The following is a 15,854-nucleotide window of genomic DNA, read 5'->3' on the forward strand; positions in this document are numbered from 1 at the left end:
CTCCAAAGTATATTTTTAACACTGGGTCAAGAAATGGGTTTAACTGACAGGATGTAGGAGTGGGTACAAGTGGACATCAATTCTTTGGGTCATCTGAGTAGCCAGAGATCTTGAACGTTAAGTGCCCATCAGCATTATTCCCCATCTGTGGGGAGTGGAAGGGGGGTTCTTCCCAGTCAGGATTCTTGATTCAAGACCTCTGATAGACAGACCTCAGCTAGTGATTAAGTCGCCACACCCTTGATTTTCTCAGTTGCTGGAATGCCTAAAGGCGTTGGTCTCCTTTAAAATTTGTATTCTTAGGGTGCCTAGGTGGCTCAGTCCATTGAGTGTCCGACTCTTGATTGTGGCTCAGGTCATGATCCCAGGGTCCTGAGATCGAGCCCTACATCAGACTCCATGCTCAGCGTGGAGCCTACTTAAGATTCTTTCTTTCTCTCCCTCTGCCCCTCTCTCCCATTCTCACACACACTCTCTAAAATAAAAACAAATAAAACAACAAAAATCAATCAATCAAATCAAATCTGTACTTCTGTACCTCAGTGGTGATCTTGATCATGAAATCAGGCACCAGGCAAGCCCTTAGGCTGAGCCTATGGTAGGGAGAAAACTCTTGCAGCTTCACTCCTGAGCTGCTGTTACTATTTTTTTCTTTCTAGATGAGCATCTCCCCATCCCGCTTCCAAAATGCTAAGAGAGAAGAAGTATATTTTTTAGGAAAGGGTAGTGCTGGGTAGGTGCTGGAGTGGGGTGGGGGCCTGGGGAGCATCAAGAAACACACACTTCTGTTTCTGGAATCAAAGTCACCAGCAGGTCCTGGAACTTTCCATTCTTTTTGTCTAGCACTCCCTCTAGTGACACCAGAATCCTCTCGTGTTATAATTGGACACATGGCAGAAAGTGACAACCATCTTTAAGAAGGCATCACATGCTACAAGTTTAGAAAAAGGAGTGATTGCTTTCATTTAGAGGTAATGCATGACCTAGGATCGAAATGCCCAGAGTATGAGAGAAAGTATTACACTTGCTGGGACCTGGAAAGAAAGAGAATTAGGTTAATAAAGTGTTAACCATTGTAATTGAGATTCTGACTTTATAAAGAGGAGTCATGAAGGATAAGTGTGAAAAGGATCCAAATTTCAGGATCCATGGAAGGCCAGGTCAAGGATAATGGAGAGCCAATAATCTGTGTTCTGTTCTGAGATTTAGTGCTTTGTCCTCTGACTTCTGAGGATCGTGGGCCAGACCTCATTCATCCCCCATCCACCAGGCAGGAATGTATGCAAACTGTCCTAGGCAGATGCATGTTTCTCCAGTGATCTCAAGGCTCTGTAGGAAAGAAAGTACCATTGGATCATGGGCTGCCTCCAAATCCATGCTCTGGGTCTGTATCTGAGCCTTCTTCATTTGTGCATGGGAAAAAGTTGCATAAAATTGGGCACTGATAACATGTGGCCACGCCCAAATGCCAACTTGAACATGGAAAACGAGGTTTCACAGACTTAACTCAAAATGCCTCTCATGTCTATGCAGAGAAAAAGTGGCCAACTTAATTCTGTTTTGATTTTCCCTGATGTGTGACTTGATCTGTGGGCTGGATTTCCAGAGTCACAGTTATGCCAAACCCCATTAGTGCTTAAGGCATACTCATGCCCAAATATGGATGTCTCGTGTTTTGTGTTGACCATGTGCCTGGGCCCAACTGTCCAATCCAGGACAGACTCCTCGCCAGGGCTCTAACAGACACAACATAGACAAGCATTATGTGATGTATAAACAATTTTGCCTGAAATGACAGCATGTGAATAGCTCAGATGGTAAATTTGTGAGCAGGGAGTATGATGTAGCCTGTGAATGGTGGCTCCTAAAATTGCGTTCTAGTTGTTTCCTGCAAGCTTTCATCTCAGCCTGCAGAGCAAGGATAAGGAGGTGCTGGACTCCTCTTTGGGGCTCCTTAATTCCATTGTCTTCAAGACAGAAACCGATAAGGAATAATATGATAGAAAGGAGACTAGAGACTAAAAAAGAAGATACAGAAAAGGAAGGAGGGAAGGAGAGAAGATGGGAAGGAGGGAGGGGGGGAAGGAAGGAAGGAAGGAAGGAAGGAAGGAAGGAAGGAAGGAAAGAAGGAAGGAGAAACAGACTCAGGGTGAAGGAAATAGAATGGAAGTAGGAGAGAGGGAAGGGGGAATGGAGAGGAACAAAGAAGAACTTAGGTAGGAGCAGAAATAAGGAAACTCCCTAGGACTTAGGAGAGTCAAGCAGGGCTCACCACCTGTTGAACATGGCCTCCATTACAGGAGATGTTTCAGGAGAACTTTGGAGAGCCCACAAATTCCATAGCATTGAGAAAGGCTGGCTGGATTGGGTTCTTCCTTCTCACCCCTCTAGTATGGTTACATGTAAATCACTCCAATCCAATGGAATATCTGCCAGTGTTGACTGAAGAGGATCAATACCCAACACTGTGCTAAGTACGGATATTTGTACTGGGTTTAAATGCAGGGCTTCTGGAACGGCAGTCTGGATGTCTACTTCTGATGTGGCTGGCCTGGGTATAGTTCAGCTCCACAGTACCAGAGAAATTAGAGAAATTAGTCAGAGATAGTCAATATCTATGTATTATTTGTGTGTGTGTGTTGGGGAGAGGGTTATTTGGATTATTTCTCCTTTCCCTAAGCCATGCCCCCCAAATGTCTCATATTTAATGTTGCCTGATACATGTATGAGTGAAGTTTGTCTCCTATAAAGTTTTATATCTGCCTACTAAGGTCCACATTCATTTACCCATTTACTCAAACAAACGGTATTGACCACTGAATATTTATTTCTCTGTACTGGTCAGTGTTCATAGGGGAAAAGCTCTCAGCTTTCATAGACTTGCAGGCTAGCTAGCTCGGGTTCCAGGTTGCTTCTTTCTACTTCCATTACTTAGTCATATAGACTCTTTTACTACGTAGAGACCTTCCCCAAATAATTCTGTTGCATCTTTAAAATCTTGTAAAATTATTCCTTCCAGCTTCACCATGCAATATTTGTTCTTTTACAGTTTCGGTGGTGGGGGTGGGGGGAGTGGTTCAGTCAGCGGTTGGGGCTGATGATGGGCTCTCCTCACTAAGTTGCGGTGTTTATCTCTCCAAAACTTCTTTCCTCATCTATAAAATGGGTATGAGGAAAAGTTTAAATGAAATAGGCCCATAGGGTCCTTTGCCCATGACTGGTCCTACTAAGAATCCAAAGATACCTCCCCTCATTCCACCCGAGTGTGGGATAGTCCCAGATGGCATAGTCATCTGAATGATGCAAGAAAAATATGGATAGGCTAGAGCACTGGGCTGAAATTACCAAGAAGGACTTAAACAGGATTGATCATAAAATCTCCTCTTAAATGAAAAATAATTACTTAAATTCCAATTGATGAAAGGGGCTCCACAGTGGTGAGAGGCTCTATGAGCATCAGTTGTTTAAAGTCAATGATCCTTGGATAAGGCTTGCCACTAATCACTGGAGAGCTCCTGGGTGCCATTCATAGATGATGATTCCAGAAAAGAGAAGTAAGTTAGGTCACGGCACTCCTAAATTATGGCATATGTTATTGTGCTGAGGTCTGAAAAAGTGCGAACAAACTAAAAACATTCAGAGGAGGGAGAGCCAGTGGGTACAGGATCTGGAAGCCTGCTCTTCTGGAAAACAGTATAGCACATTATGAATAGCATGGGCTTTGAAAGCAGAAAGATAGAAGTAGATTCTTGCCCTAGATGCCCCTCTTACTAAATGAGTCATCTTGAATAAGTTATTTAACTTCTCTAATTTCTTCATCTTTACAGGGGATATGAAATGAGATAATGTATTATATTTGTTAAGGTTAGCTCAATTGCTATTAAGGTAGGTCTACCAAGGTAAGACCTACTAACAAAAAACTCTGACTTCTCAGTGACCCACTGCAATTAAAATTCATTCCTTGTCCATATCACGGTCACATGTAGGGTACTGCCTTCCATGGGCTCGTTCAGGGACCTGGGATCCTTCCACCTTAGAGCTGCACCTGATGATGAGGAGAGAGGCCATTTTCTTTTTGACCCCTTCAGTGGGGAAGTGACACATATCATTTCCAGAAATATTCTGTTGTCAGGAATTCAATCCTGTAGCCACACCGAACTTCAAGGGATTCTGAGGAGTATATATGCTCTGTGCCCAGGAGGAAAGGGAACGAGGTTTAGTGAACATGCAGTGGTGATGGTGACTGCCACAGTTCAGCCTGTGGTCACTGGTTCCCCACCTCCTCCTCCTTTCACACTCCCCTCTTTCCCAAAGGAGACGACTCCAAATCCCACCCAGTGAGAGCATCTGGCTTGGAGTCCAGGATCTCTGGAATGTCTCATCCTTTCTGTCAGTTCTAGAAGAGACTCCTCATGGTCTCGCGCTCTATGGAAACTCTCTGTGCATTGTTCTCCACTGGGGTGCTCTGGCTTCACCGTCTGAGAGCTTGCCGTGCCCCTTCACCTCCATGAGCGCCCCTAAACTGGGCATTGACAAGTATCCCTTGCAGGGTGTTCGGCTTCCCGGTGGTGTTAAGTTCAGGGGCCTGAAGGATGTTTAATAGTTAAACAATTCAAAGAGTTTCTACTTTTGTGTTTTGGGCCCAGGCTCAGAGTTTCTTTGGCCATAGAACGATCTCAGAAGCTTATGAGGCTTCTGATCTCTTTGCTTTCTGACTGATGCTGGTAACCTTGTGCTGGTACCCACACACAGAATTTTCTTATGTATTATTTTCAGAGTTTCGTATTTCTTCACTTTATGTCCCACGCCTCTCTTAATTAAATGGCAGCTTCCCTGAAGTTTCCACATAAAGGCCATGTACCTTTAATCTGGCTTATACTCTAGGACTGAGTCACTTTGTTCAACGGGGGAGTCTTGCTGGGTCCTTCTCACCAAAGCATTCTTCAGTTTAATCTCATACCCCTTGGGACCTGGAAGCAATTGACCTTTCCAACCTTGTGAGGTCCTTGATCCCCGGACTTTCTCTATTCCCTCCAACCTTGCTTGAAGGTGGGCCGATTCCTTCCTGAGCCTTTTTCTTTCTTGCAATACCTTGCTAAAGCCAGCTAGCGGCCGATGCACGCCACCACTCTGAGCCTTTCTATCCTTTCTGGGGCCTCTAGAACTGGCTCTGAAGTCACTACCACACATTTCAGGTTTTTGTTATGGTGGCATATGACTTCCACGGTATTAGTTGGGGCAACACGGGCCGCTGTGACAGATAAAGTTCAAATTCTCAGTGGCTTCACACAGGAAAATCTATTTCTTACTCGCACCCCCAGTCTCTTGCAAGTGTCATGGTGGCTGTCTCTGCACGGGGCCACCTGCCCCCTCTGTCTTTTTTGCCCCCACCCAACCCTAGGACTTCAGAGTCCTCTCCATCGTTCAGGCAGATGGCCAAGACATCTTAGTACAGCGGGGAAGACAGTCCCACTGCTGACGACACTCACAACACGCAGTCCATATTGGTTGCTGTTTCAGTTACCACATCCTTTGAAAACAATTGATAAAGGACATGGTATATAGTTTTAGCCTGAATTAAAGACTTAGGGACAACATGAGAACAGTTTTCACATGCAGTGTAAACAAGGAATCGGGCTAATTCCACATAGCTCCAGAGGGCAAAACGGGGAGCCGCGGGCGAATGTGACAGATTTCCATGTAAGGTAAGGAGAACTTTCTTATAATTAGGGATGAGTCCCAAAGGCAGTCCCGCTTTGAAGATAGCAGGTGCTGGGGCGCCTGGGGGGCTCAGTCGGTTGAGCCTCCGACTCTCGATTTCTGCTCAGGTCATGATCCCACGGTTCATGAGTTTGAGCCCCTTGTCAGGCTGCATGCTGACAGCACGGAGCCTGCTTGGGATTCTCTCTCCTCTCTCTACCCCTCCCCTATTCTCACATTCTCTCTTTCTCTCTCTCTCTCTCTCAAATAAATAAACATAAAAAAATAGCAGGTGCTTGGGTCTGGGAGTGTAAAAGCAGCGGCCAGTGCCGCATACCTTGGAGGGAAGACTCCTGCTTCAGGGACCCCTTCCAATGGTAGGACTCCCGAGGCCTCTTGCAAACACAAATATTTCATTTTCTGTTTCTGAGACAGTGGACAGAAGGGACTTTGATGGTTGATATCTCCAGCAGCGTGTTGGCCTCTGAGATGATCTCTCCTAAGCTAGTAACTACCGTTGCTGCCTTTGGAAGAGTCCACTCCATCTTTGTTCATCCCCTGTTGGGAAAATGTTCTATCTGCTGTGTGTGAAGTCTGCTCAGCACCCCAGGAAAATTTCCAGGCGAGCAACTTGAGCCCCATGGTGCATTTGGTCACGGCAAGAAATGGATTGTATCTTATCCTCCCCCCCACCCCCCCAGTCGTTGAGGCCTGGGCCTGGGCGGTATCCTGGAACCTTCCGTTTCACTCACTGACGCATCTGACCCATCACCAAGTACTTGCTCTTCCCTTTCCTAATGTTCTGCAAATCCATCCACTTCCATTCATTCTCGCTTCCGTCACCCTAGAGCAGGCCACTGCCAGCTCTCACCAGCTTCCCTCTGATTCAGTTTTCACTCGGGAGCCAGGCTAAGCCTTTCCATACGCGCCCTCAGCGTAAACCGTGGTCCCCGTCAGCAGTACGAGAACTGTCAGAGGGCTTGATTTCTCCTGACCACTTTTCTCTCCATTTCGGTGGCCCATCCTTCCTGGCTGAGATAGCACCTTATCCTCAGGTATGCTTGAGGGTTTCCTGGCCTCCTGGAATTGGCGGTCTTAGGGCATCATACAGACATTCTCCGGAATGAATATTGCCCACACCGCTCTGCCCTCTGGGCTCTTGCTGCTCAAAGTGTGTCCCCATATCCCCACTGTTCTAACACCTGCTAACCACCCGCTCTCTCTCCAACTCCAAAGGAATCGATTATTCTAAGCTGGAGGGACGCCCCATCCTCATTTGCCTTCTCCCTCCAGACCCTCTAGGCTTCTTTTTACCAAGCTCCAGGCTCCGCTGAGTGCTTACTCAGGCTTTTGCCAATAAAAGCCAGAAATTTTTGCAGGGTGGATCTTCTTACTACCCTGCAACCAACCCACCTCTCCTGGTGTAACGGGAAACACAGTCAGAGATCTGTCATAAAAGGAGAAGGATCAAGAGGAAAATGCTAGGAAGACGAAAGAAAGCTTAAACTACTATTTCAAAATATTCTCAGACCCCATGTGCCAATCTGTTTGTGTCCCGTCCCCACTTAATTGATTCCTTTTGCCCTTGGGATCAATTTCAGGTGGTCTCTTATGGTCTTGGGGGCCTCTGCGTGACGTCATCCCTGCCCACCTCTGTGGCTCCTCTTACCCTTATCCCTTCTGTCCCAGGCACCCTGGCCGGTCCTCCCCCCCTGCTGTAAACCCAGCCCGGGGTCTCCCAATTCACTGGTCCCTGGCCGGAAATGCTCCCCCCTTACCTGGCCCCTCCCTTGCCTGGCCGACTGCGAGCAGGCTCCAAGTGGGTTACAGCACACGCTCCGACAAGATTTGATCCCTTATTCTGGGACCTCACAGCAGCCCCTGAGCTTCTCCTTCCCCTCCGCCGTGTGCGAAACGGTGTGTTGTGGTCCTTGTTCAATGTCAATGTAAGTTCCTAAGGCTAATGGTGCTGAGCGTGGTAGCACAGGGCCTGGGCCTGGGGGGTTGATAAGCACTCCAGTAATGCCTTAGAGAGCCATCTTACTACCAGGTAACACAGTGCACCTAAGGGCTGTAGGGTGTGTGTGTGTGTGTGTGTGTGTGTGTGTGTGTGAGAGAGAGAGAGAGAGAGAGAGAGAGAGTGAGTGAGTGAGTGTGTGTTTGTCTTCTGGCCTATCTGTGCCCTGCCCCCTTCTTTTCCCCCTATGGAGCTATAAATAAGGATTTACATTGAAACCAAGCCCTTTTAGGAAGCATTTTCCAGACACTGTTGGACTCATCCTTGCTAGAGACTTACTTTTCATTCAGAATACTCTCATGTTTATTCTTGGACTTCTTCCTACAAACGTCTCCACAGTCTAGTTTCTGTGGCAGCAGAGGAGGGAGGGGGGGAGCCCGCATTTTTGTTCACAGAAGCCATGGACCCTAGAGTGGCAGGGCTCTGGGAGCAAGCATGTTGAAGCTCGACTATTTTTAGGGAGTGTACATTTGTTTTTAACACGTTGGGAGCCTGTTGCAGAGATCTCTGCTGTATGAAAGGAAAGAGAAAGAAAGAAAGAAAGAAAGAAAGAAAGAAAGAAAGAAAGAGAAAAAAAAGAAACAGGAAATGAAAAAGTCAGCAGACAGAGGGTCAGACAAAGTTCCAAAGGCTTCCAACATCAATATTTTTTTTAAGGGAGAAAAAAGCCAACTTTTTTTTAATGAAAAGAAAACCCTGTTTTATTAACTGATGATAGCTTTATGACAGTTGTGTGATCTGGTCTATAATTTCTAAGTCATTCTTGAATTTGTCCCTCTGGAATCTCCCTTACAGTTGCTCAGAAAGGAAACCTCAGAAGCATGATTTCTGTGCTGCAAAGTGCCAGCCAGGGCTGGGGGCACAGTTCTGTTCACATGGCCAAGCAGCTGTGAGACGTGTGCACGAAGACATTCCCATACCCTGGTGCCACACCCTCCTAGGGAACTCGCTAACATCATAGCGCAAAAAAACAAAGTAAAATTGCTCTTGTCCCACCACATAAATAATCCTTTAATACTGTTCCAGGAGAAATTGTCTCTGTTTTTCTTTTTTCTCTTCCCGTCTTTAATGAGTTCCCTTTAGGCTGAATGAAGCCCTAGATATTTCCAAAACGGGACACTGAAAATCCTGTATTTGAAAAAGAACAATGCAGTCATCTTAAGTTGTGGTTTTCCTAAAAATAAGGACATTTGGAAGAGAGAATCCTCTGAAATTATGAAGGTATACATTGCAACCGCGAGGCCATTTCTTCTCTGATGGCAGATGAGTGAGTGCTCTCTATGGCAGGGAGAAAATTCTACTTAAATAAAATAATTATGGACTTGAAAGAGTCTTGTATATAAAGATAAAAAGTGCACTAGGATTTTAGGGGGCGCTTGAGCGGCTCGGTCAGTTGAGCCTCCCACTTCGGCTCAGGTCATGATCTCTCCGTTTGGGAGTTCGAGCCCCACATCGGGCTTGCTGCTGTTACCCTATCAGTGCAGAGCCTGCTTCTGGATCCTCTCCCCCCCCCCCCCCGGCCCATCTCCTATCGCTCTCTCTCTCTCTCTCTCTCTCAAAAAATAAATAAAAACATTGAAGAAAAAAAAAGTGCACCAGGATTTTACTCTCACTTCTGAAAATTTATCTAATGAAAATCCTAAGGTTGGAGAAAGCTTTATTCACAAAGATACCCAATGTAATTTTATTTAAAAGAGGAAAACAATCTAATGCCTTTAGGTAAATCATTTGCTTAATGCTATATTGTGCAACTATTTAAAATAAGGGGTATGGGGAATTAATAAAGACATGGGAAGTTATCATGTTATAATGTTAGAGTGTAAATTAAAAAAAATTTTGTGTATATTTAATTTTGAGAGAGAGAGAGAGAGAACATGAGCATGAGCAGGGGAGGGGCAGAGAGAGAGGGAGACACAGAATCGGAAGCAGGCTCCAGGCTCTGAGCTCTCAGTACAGAGTCCGATGCAGGACTCAAACCATGAATTGTGAGATCATGACCTGAGCCGAAGTCAGACGCTCAACCGCCTGCCACCCAGGCGCCCCCAATGTGAAATTTTAAATACGGTGGGCCTGCAAACATTTACAACCCAACAATCATGAATAGTGAAAGGAACAGACCCAGATTTACTAACATCGCAACTTGTTGCTCTTTGAGGAGTTTGGATTCGAGGTCCTTTTTCCTTCTGCTTCCCTGTAGTAAGTATGCAGTGTTCCAATGAAGGGAGAAAAAAAAAAAAACAACTTTGCTTTTCAGGATGCCTGGGTGGCTTAGTCAGTTAAGCGTTAGACTCTTGATTTTAGCTCAGGTCATGATTTCACTATTGGTGAGGTCGAGCCCCACATCAGCCTCTGCACACTGTGCTGGCAGTGTGCAGCCTGTTGGGATTCTCTCTCTCTGCCTCTCCCCCGTCTCATGCCCGCTCTCTGTCTCTGTCTCTCTCTGTCAAAATAAATCAATAAAATTTTTTTAAAAATTAAAAAACTTTACTTTTCCAGTAAAGAATTATCTTAGCCTGATCTTTTCTTCCACTCATCCGCTGTAGGTACTTGGCAGTGAAGAGAAATTAAGTGAATCATTTTAAATTCTCATCTTCCATGTATTGCTGTCTAGTTAAACAAGTTAAAGGGTAAAAGTTAACAGTAGAAATATGATAAAAGATGTACTTCTATTCTTGAAATAATGCATGCCTACTTATTTTTCAAAAGAAGAAAAATCTTATTGGTAGGTTTACATCTGGGGTAACAGTTCCACGTGACATGTTCACTGGGGGAGGAATTTCCTGCCTAGTTAACTTTATCTGGTGTCTAACGTGTAGACTGATGAACCAAGTTTAGCCAGAATAATTATAATAAAAATCATAATAATAATAGCACCAAGGGGCGCCTGGGTGGCTCAGTCGGTTGAGCGGCCGACTTCGGCTCAGGTCATGATCTCGCGGTCCGTGAGTTCGAGCCCCGCGTCGGGCTGTGTGCTGACGGCTCAGAGCCTGGAGCCTGTTTCAGATTCTGTGTCTCCCTCTTTCTCACCCTCCCCCGTTCATGCTCTGTCTCTCTCTGTCTGAAAAATAAATAAACGTTAAAAAAATTAAAAAAAAAATAATAATAGCACCAAATCCCCAAATGCCTTTTGTTCTTAAGCAGATAAATTCCAAGCAGTTTCCATATAGCTCTTCATGAAGTGTCACAAAATCTTTAGAATTGCTTCCATTTTGGGGTGCCTGCGTGGCTAGTCCTTTAAGCTACCAACTTAAGCTCAGGTCATGATGTCACGGTTCGTGAGTTCAAGCCCCGAGTCGGGCTCTGTGCTGACAGCTCAGAGCCTGGAGCCTGCTCCAGATTCTTTGTCTCTTTCTCTCTCTGCCCCTCCCTCGTTCCTGCTTTGTGTCTCTCTCAAGAATAAATAAACATTAAAAAAAAATTCTTTTTAAAGAATTGCTTCCATTTTATAGGTGGAAAGAGGAAATCTTCATATGTATGTTATCAGGCTTTGGGAAGAATGTCATTTGTAAGAGCACTATCTAATTTTTTCTAAATGACATGCACACATGTAACCCAAACATGCTGTTACCACATTATAGAAACAGAACATATTTGGTTTTGATAACTGACCACATTAAAAGAATTGAGAGTCACATTGGTGAAGATGTAGGCATACGTAGGAAAACTGCAAACTTCCAGCAAAATTAGGGAGAATCTTGAGTAATTCAACCCCATAAAGAATGAGTCCTATCTACTCTCAACTTAGCTGTTGATAAGTTAGAGGTCTCATTTTGTGCAGCTGAAATGTTCTTTCAAACGTGGCTGATTTGAACATAAGGTTGTGAAATCCTTTGGACTCAGGCATCATTTACCTTTTTCTTTAGAATAAAATAAGATAGTTAAACATAGCTCACTTTGATAGGAATTGTATCTACGATTGTGTACTTTCATTTGAGGTCAACATGGACCGAGGGAATTGCAGGATAATAACTAAATAAGAATCTGGTGCAAAGCCTCTCTTAAGAAGATGATCTTGGGTTAAGGCCACCCTTCTCCCTGATGATTATCACAATGTGAAGGGAACAAGCAAGTGCCTCTTGAATGTGTGATCCAGAATCATTGGGAGGAATAAAGGGGATAGCCTGGTGCGGGTCAGAGCGGCGGGGGGTGCTCAAGAAAGAGAAGCATCTGGTATCAGGCTAGATACATCAATTTCTAAACCACGTCTCCCCCTCACATTCTCTAAGAAACAGCCATTTCTGCTTCATGACTCGTGTGCCCTCCAGACTAAAGGCAGAGGGCTGGACTCTATCATCCCCTGAGATCCCTTTACCCTTTAAACCCTACAAAGCTGACCCTGGCTTCTTTCCCTGTCAATGCCACTGTCAAACACCTGGCAGAGACCGTGCTCTTAGGGGCCTATTTTTTGACTCCCAGGATGGGAGAAAACAGTCACACGTGTTTAACAATGTGTGGGAATGCCTTGGTTTTGTTCGTCTGACTGGGACCTAGAATGGCAGGGGTGGCTGGATGCTGATGCATTTCCGAACGATCCCAGAAGTCTTTGTCCATGTGGCCCTGCTACGGTTTGGGTGGGTTGTAGTTCTTCTTTTCCTTGTCATCCTTGCGCTCTTGAGGTGGAGCTTCTCCCAGATGGAACAGAGTCAGAACCAGTGGCAGCAGGAAGGACCGTGGGGTGGCTCCCAGCACATTTAGAATATGTCCCAATCCTACTTCCCAGCATAGATCCAAGGATTTTTGAAGTCGACGAAATAGACTCCACATGGGGAAGAATTACTGGACAGCCTGATCCCTAAGGTCATCATTTTCCTCAGCTCTTCCAGGACCCATCCAAAAGTTTGCCATGCCTGCCCCTTTGTCTTTGCCCATCAAAAATCTCACCTAACTTGAAGACCCAATTCATTTATTTTATTTTTTTTTAATATAATTTATTGTCAAATTGGCTTACATACAACACCCAGTGCTTATCCCAACAGGTGCCCTCCTCAATGCCCATCACCCATTCTCCCCTCTCCCCCAACCCCCATCAACCCTCAGTTCTCTCTATTTAATTAAGAGTCTCTTATGGTTTGCCTCCCTCCCTCTCTGTTTGTAACTGTTTTTCCCCTCCCCCTCCCCCATGGTCTTCTGTTAAGTTTCTCAAGATCCACATATGAGTGAAAACATAAGGTAACTGTCTTTATCTGACTGATTTCACTCAGCATAATACCCTCCATTCCTATCCACGTGACTGCAAATGGCAGGATTTCATTCCTTCTCATTGCCCAGTATTCCGTCATATATATAAACCACAATTTCTTTATCCATTCATCAGTTGATGGACATTTAGGCTCTTTCCATAATTTGGCTATTGTTGAAAGTGCTGCTATCAACATTGGGGTACAAAAAAAAGGGGCGCCTGGGTGGCTCAGTCGGTTGGGCATCCGACTTCAGCTCAGGTCATGATCTCGCGGTCCGTGAGTTTGAGCCCCGCGTCGGGCTCTGTGCTGACAGGTCGGAGCCTGGAGCCTGTTTCAGATTCTGTGTCTCCCTCTCTCTCTGACCCTCCCCCATTCATGCTGTCTCTCCCTGTCTCAAAAATAAATAAACGTTAAAAAAAAAACATTGGGGTACGAGTGCCCCTAGGCATCAGCACTCCTGTATCCCTTGGGTAAATTCCTAGCAGTGCCATTGCTGGGTCCTAGGATAGATCTATTTTCAATTTTTGGAGGAACCTCCACACTGTTTTCCAGAGCGGCTGCACCAGTTTGCATTCCCACCAACAGTGCAAGAGAGTTCCTGTTTCTCCACATCCTCGCCAGCGTCTCTAGTCTCCTGTTTTGTTCATTTTAGCCACTCTGACTGGTATGAAGTGATATCTCAGTGTGGTTTTGATTTGTATTTCCCTGATGAGGAGTGACATTGAGCATCTTTTCATGTGCCTGTTGGCCATCTGGATGCCTTCTTTAGAGAAGTGTCTATTCATGTCTTCTGCCCATTTCTTCACTGGATTATTTGTTTTTTGGGTGTGGAGTTTGGTGAGCTCTTTGTAGATTTTGGATACTAGTCCTTTATGCGATATGTCATTTGCAAATATCTTCTTATTCTGTCTATTGCCTTTTAGTTTTGTGGATTGTTTCCTTCGCCGTGCAGAAGCTTTTTCTCTTGATGAGGTCCCAGTAGTTCATTTTTGCTTTTAATTCCTTTGCCTTTGGAGATGTGTCCAGTAAGAAATTGCTGCAGCTGAGGTCAAGACCTAAGTCAAGTTCTCTCTTCTTCTCAAAGCCTTCTGTGATTCCCCACAAGTCAGAAGGAACAGTTTTCTATGTTCTCATTTACATGCCCTGTATTGTACCTTAGGACCTGTGTTGTATTAACCTGCTGGTCTCCATCATGATCCAATAGTATGCTTCACCCCCACTGGGTCACCAGTAAGCTTCTGGACAGAAGTGACAATATGGCGTTCAGCTTTGAAACCTGCATGGGGCTCACTGGAACTTATAAACAAGAAGTCACTCTGGGTTTATGGAGTTTTAGTACACACGTTCACTTCGCACAGGGGTTTCCAGTGAATTCTTCCAATAATGGGCCTTTGACGTGAGCTGAGGTTTAGCCATCTCTGAATGGTAGCCTAGCTGGAACCCGGAAGCCAGAGGGAGTACCCAGTGGCTGGGGGAAAAGTTGGACTCTGAAGTGAATGGATGCGTGCTCGCTTTGGCAGCACATATACTGAAGTGAATGGATGCTTTTAGCTCCTTACCTCACCGGTGCGCCTCCAGGCTGTGAAAAATTTTCTCTTTGACATTGTAAGCTCCCAAAGGGTGTGGACCGCGGCTGCTCTATGTACATAGGCCAGTACCCCATGCGTAGGGCTATTTAATAAATATGGTTTCATGATGATCACTCTCACAGCATGAGTCTGGGGTGCACATGGTGTGCCCCAAGAAGCTGACTCCTGGCCGTGGCCTGCCAGACAACAGCACACAGACTGCGCATAGTAAATAATCTTTAATGAATGTCCCTTCTAGGCACTGTGACCCTGCACCAGCTTTTGTGGGAAGTAGCAGGAAAACAGAAGTTATGGTTCCTCCCTCGAACCTTCTCAGGGTCTGATATAAATCTTCATCCAAGAATTTGCAGAAAATGAGGCCAGAGTCGAAGAAATATATGTCTAGGCAGGAAAGATTTTAATCAAGATTGCAAAAATCCACATGGTCCGTCGCGGGAGTCTTTAAGCCAACGACGTTTGCTGCCTCATTGTGACTTAGGCAAGTCGACACCTGCAGTTAAGAGTCACTGGCATATATGTATTTAAGCTTATTTGTCGGAAGAATAGCATCTGGAAAGCAGTGTCTTTTTCCATGACTTCTGTTCTTTCGCCAAAAAACCCCACAACAGTGGCAGGAGTCTCTGTGTTTCTGCCATAAGTATCTCCGTCAAAATCTACTGAGTTCTGCTTTAAAAAGAAAACTCACAGAAGTAAAAAACATTGTTTGCTTCTTGTGCTCAGAAAGGCTATGTTCGGGGCACCTGTGTGGCTCAGTCGGTTAAGCGTCCGACTTCGGCTCAGGTCGTGATCTCACAGTTCATGAGTTCAAGCCCCACGCTGGGCTCTGCGCTGACAGCTCAGAGACTGGAGCCTGTTTCCGATTCTGTGTCTCTCTCTCTCTCTCTGCCCCTCCCCCTGTTCACGCTCTGTCTCTGTCTGTCTGTCTGTCTCTCTCTCTCAAAAAAATATTTTTAAAAAATTTTAAAAAAGAAAGAAAGGCCATGTACCCCCTGTCTACCTGACTGTTTGGGAAGAGTGAATATACGATTTTTCTCTGTTGTGTCATCACAAGTGAGTCCCCTCAAAAAGGAAGCCAAACATAGGATTTTCTGTCTTCTTCTGTAACGTTATACTTCAGCGCTGTTCAAGGGCCTTCATGTTTTATGGGTGAATTTAGAATTCAGAATCTCTGGAAACATTTGTTAACCTGGGGGGCAGGATCACACGAAGAAATTTTCTAATGTATCTACCCTATGTCCTGGTCGCAGCATGCATTGTTGTTCTTCCAAAAATGCCGTCATGTCTCCTATATTGTCTTTAAGCCTCTCAGGTGAGCTCTGAAATCCTGCGATGCACCGTGCCGTGTGCTTCGTATTCGTGAGCTTGCTT

This window comes from Panthera uncia (genome assembly GCF_023721935.1).
Source record: "Panthera uncia isolate 11264 chromosome A1 unlocalized genomic scaffold, Puncia_PCG_1.0 HiC_scaffold_17, whole genome shotgun sequence".
In the NCBI taxonomy this organism is placed as follows: domain Eukaryota; kingdom Metazoa; phylum Chordata; class Mammalia; order Carnivora; family Felidae; genus Panthera; species Panthera uncia.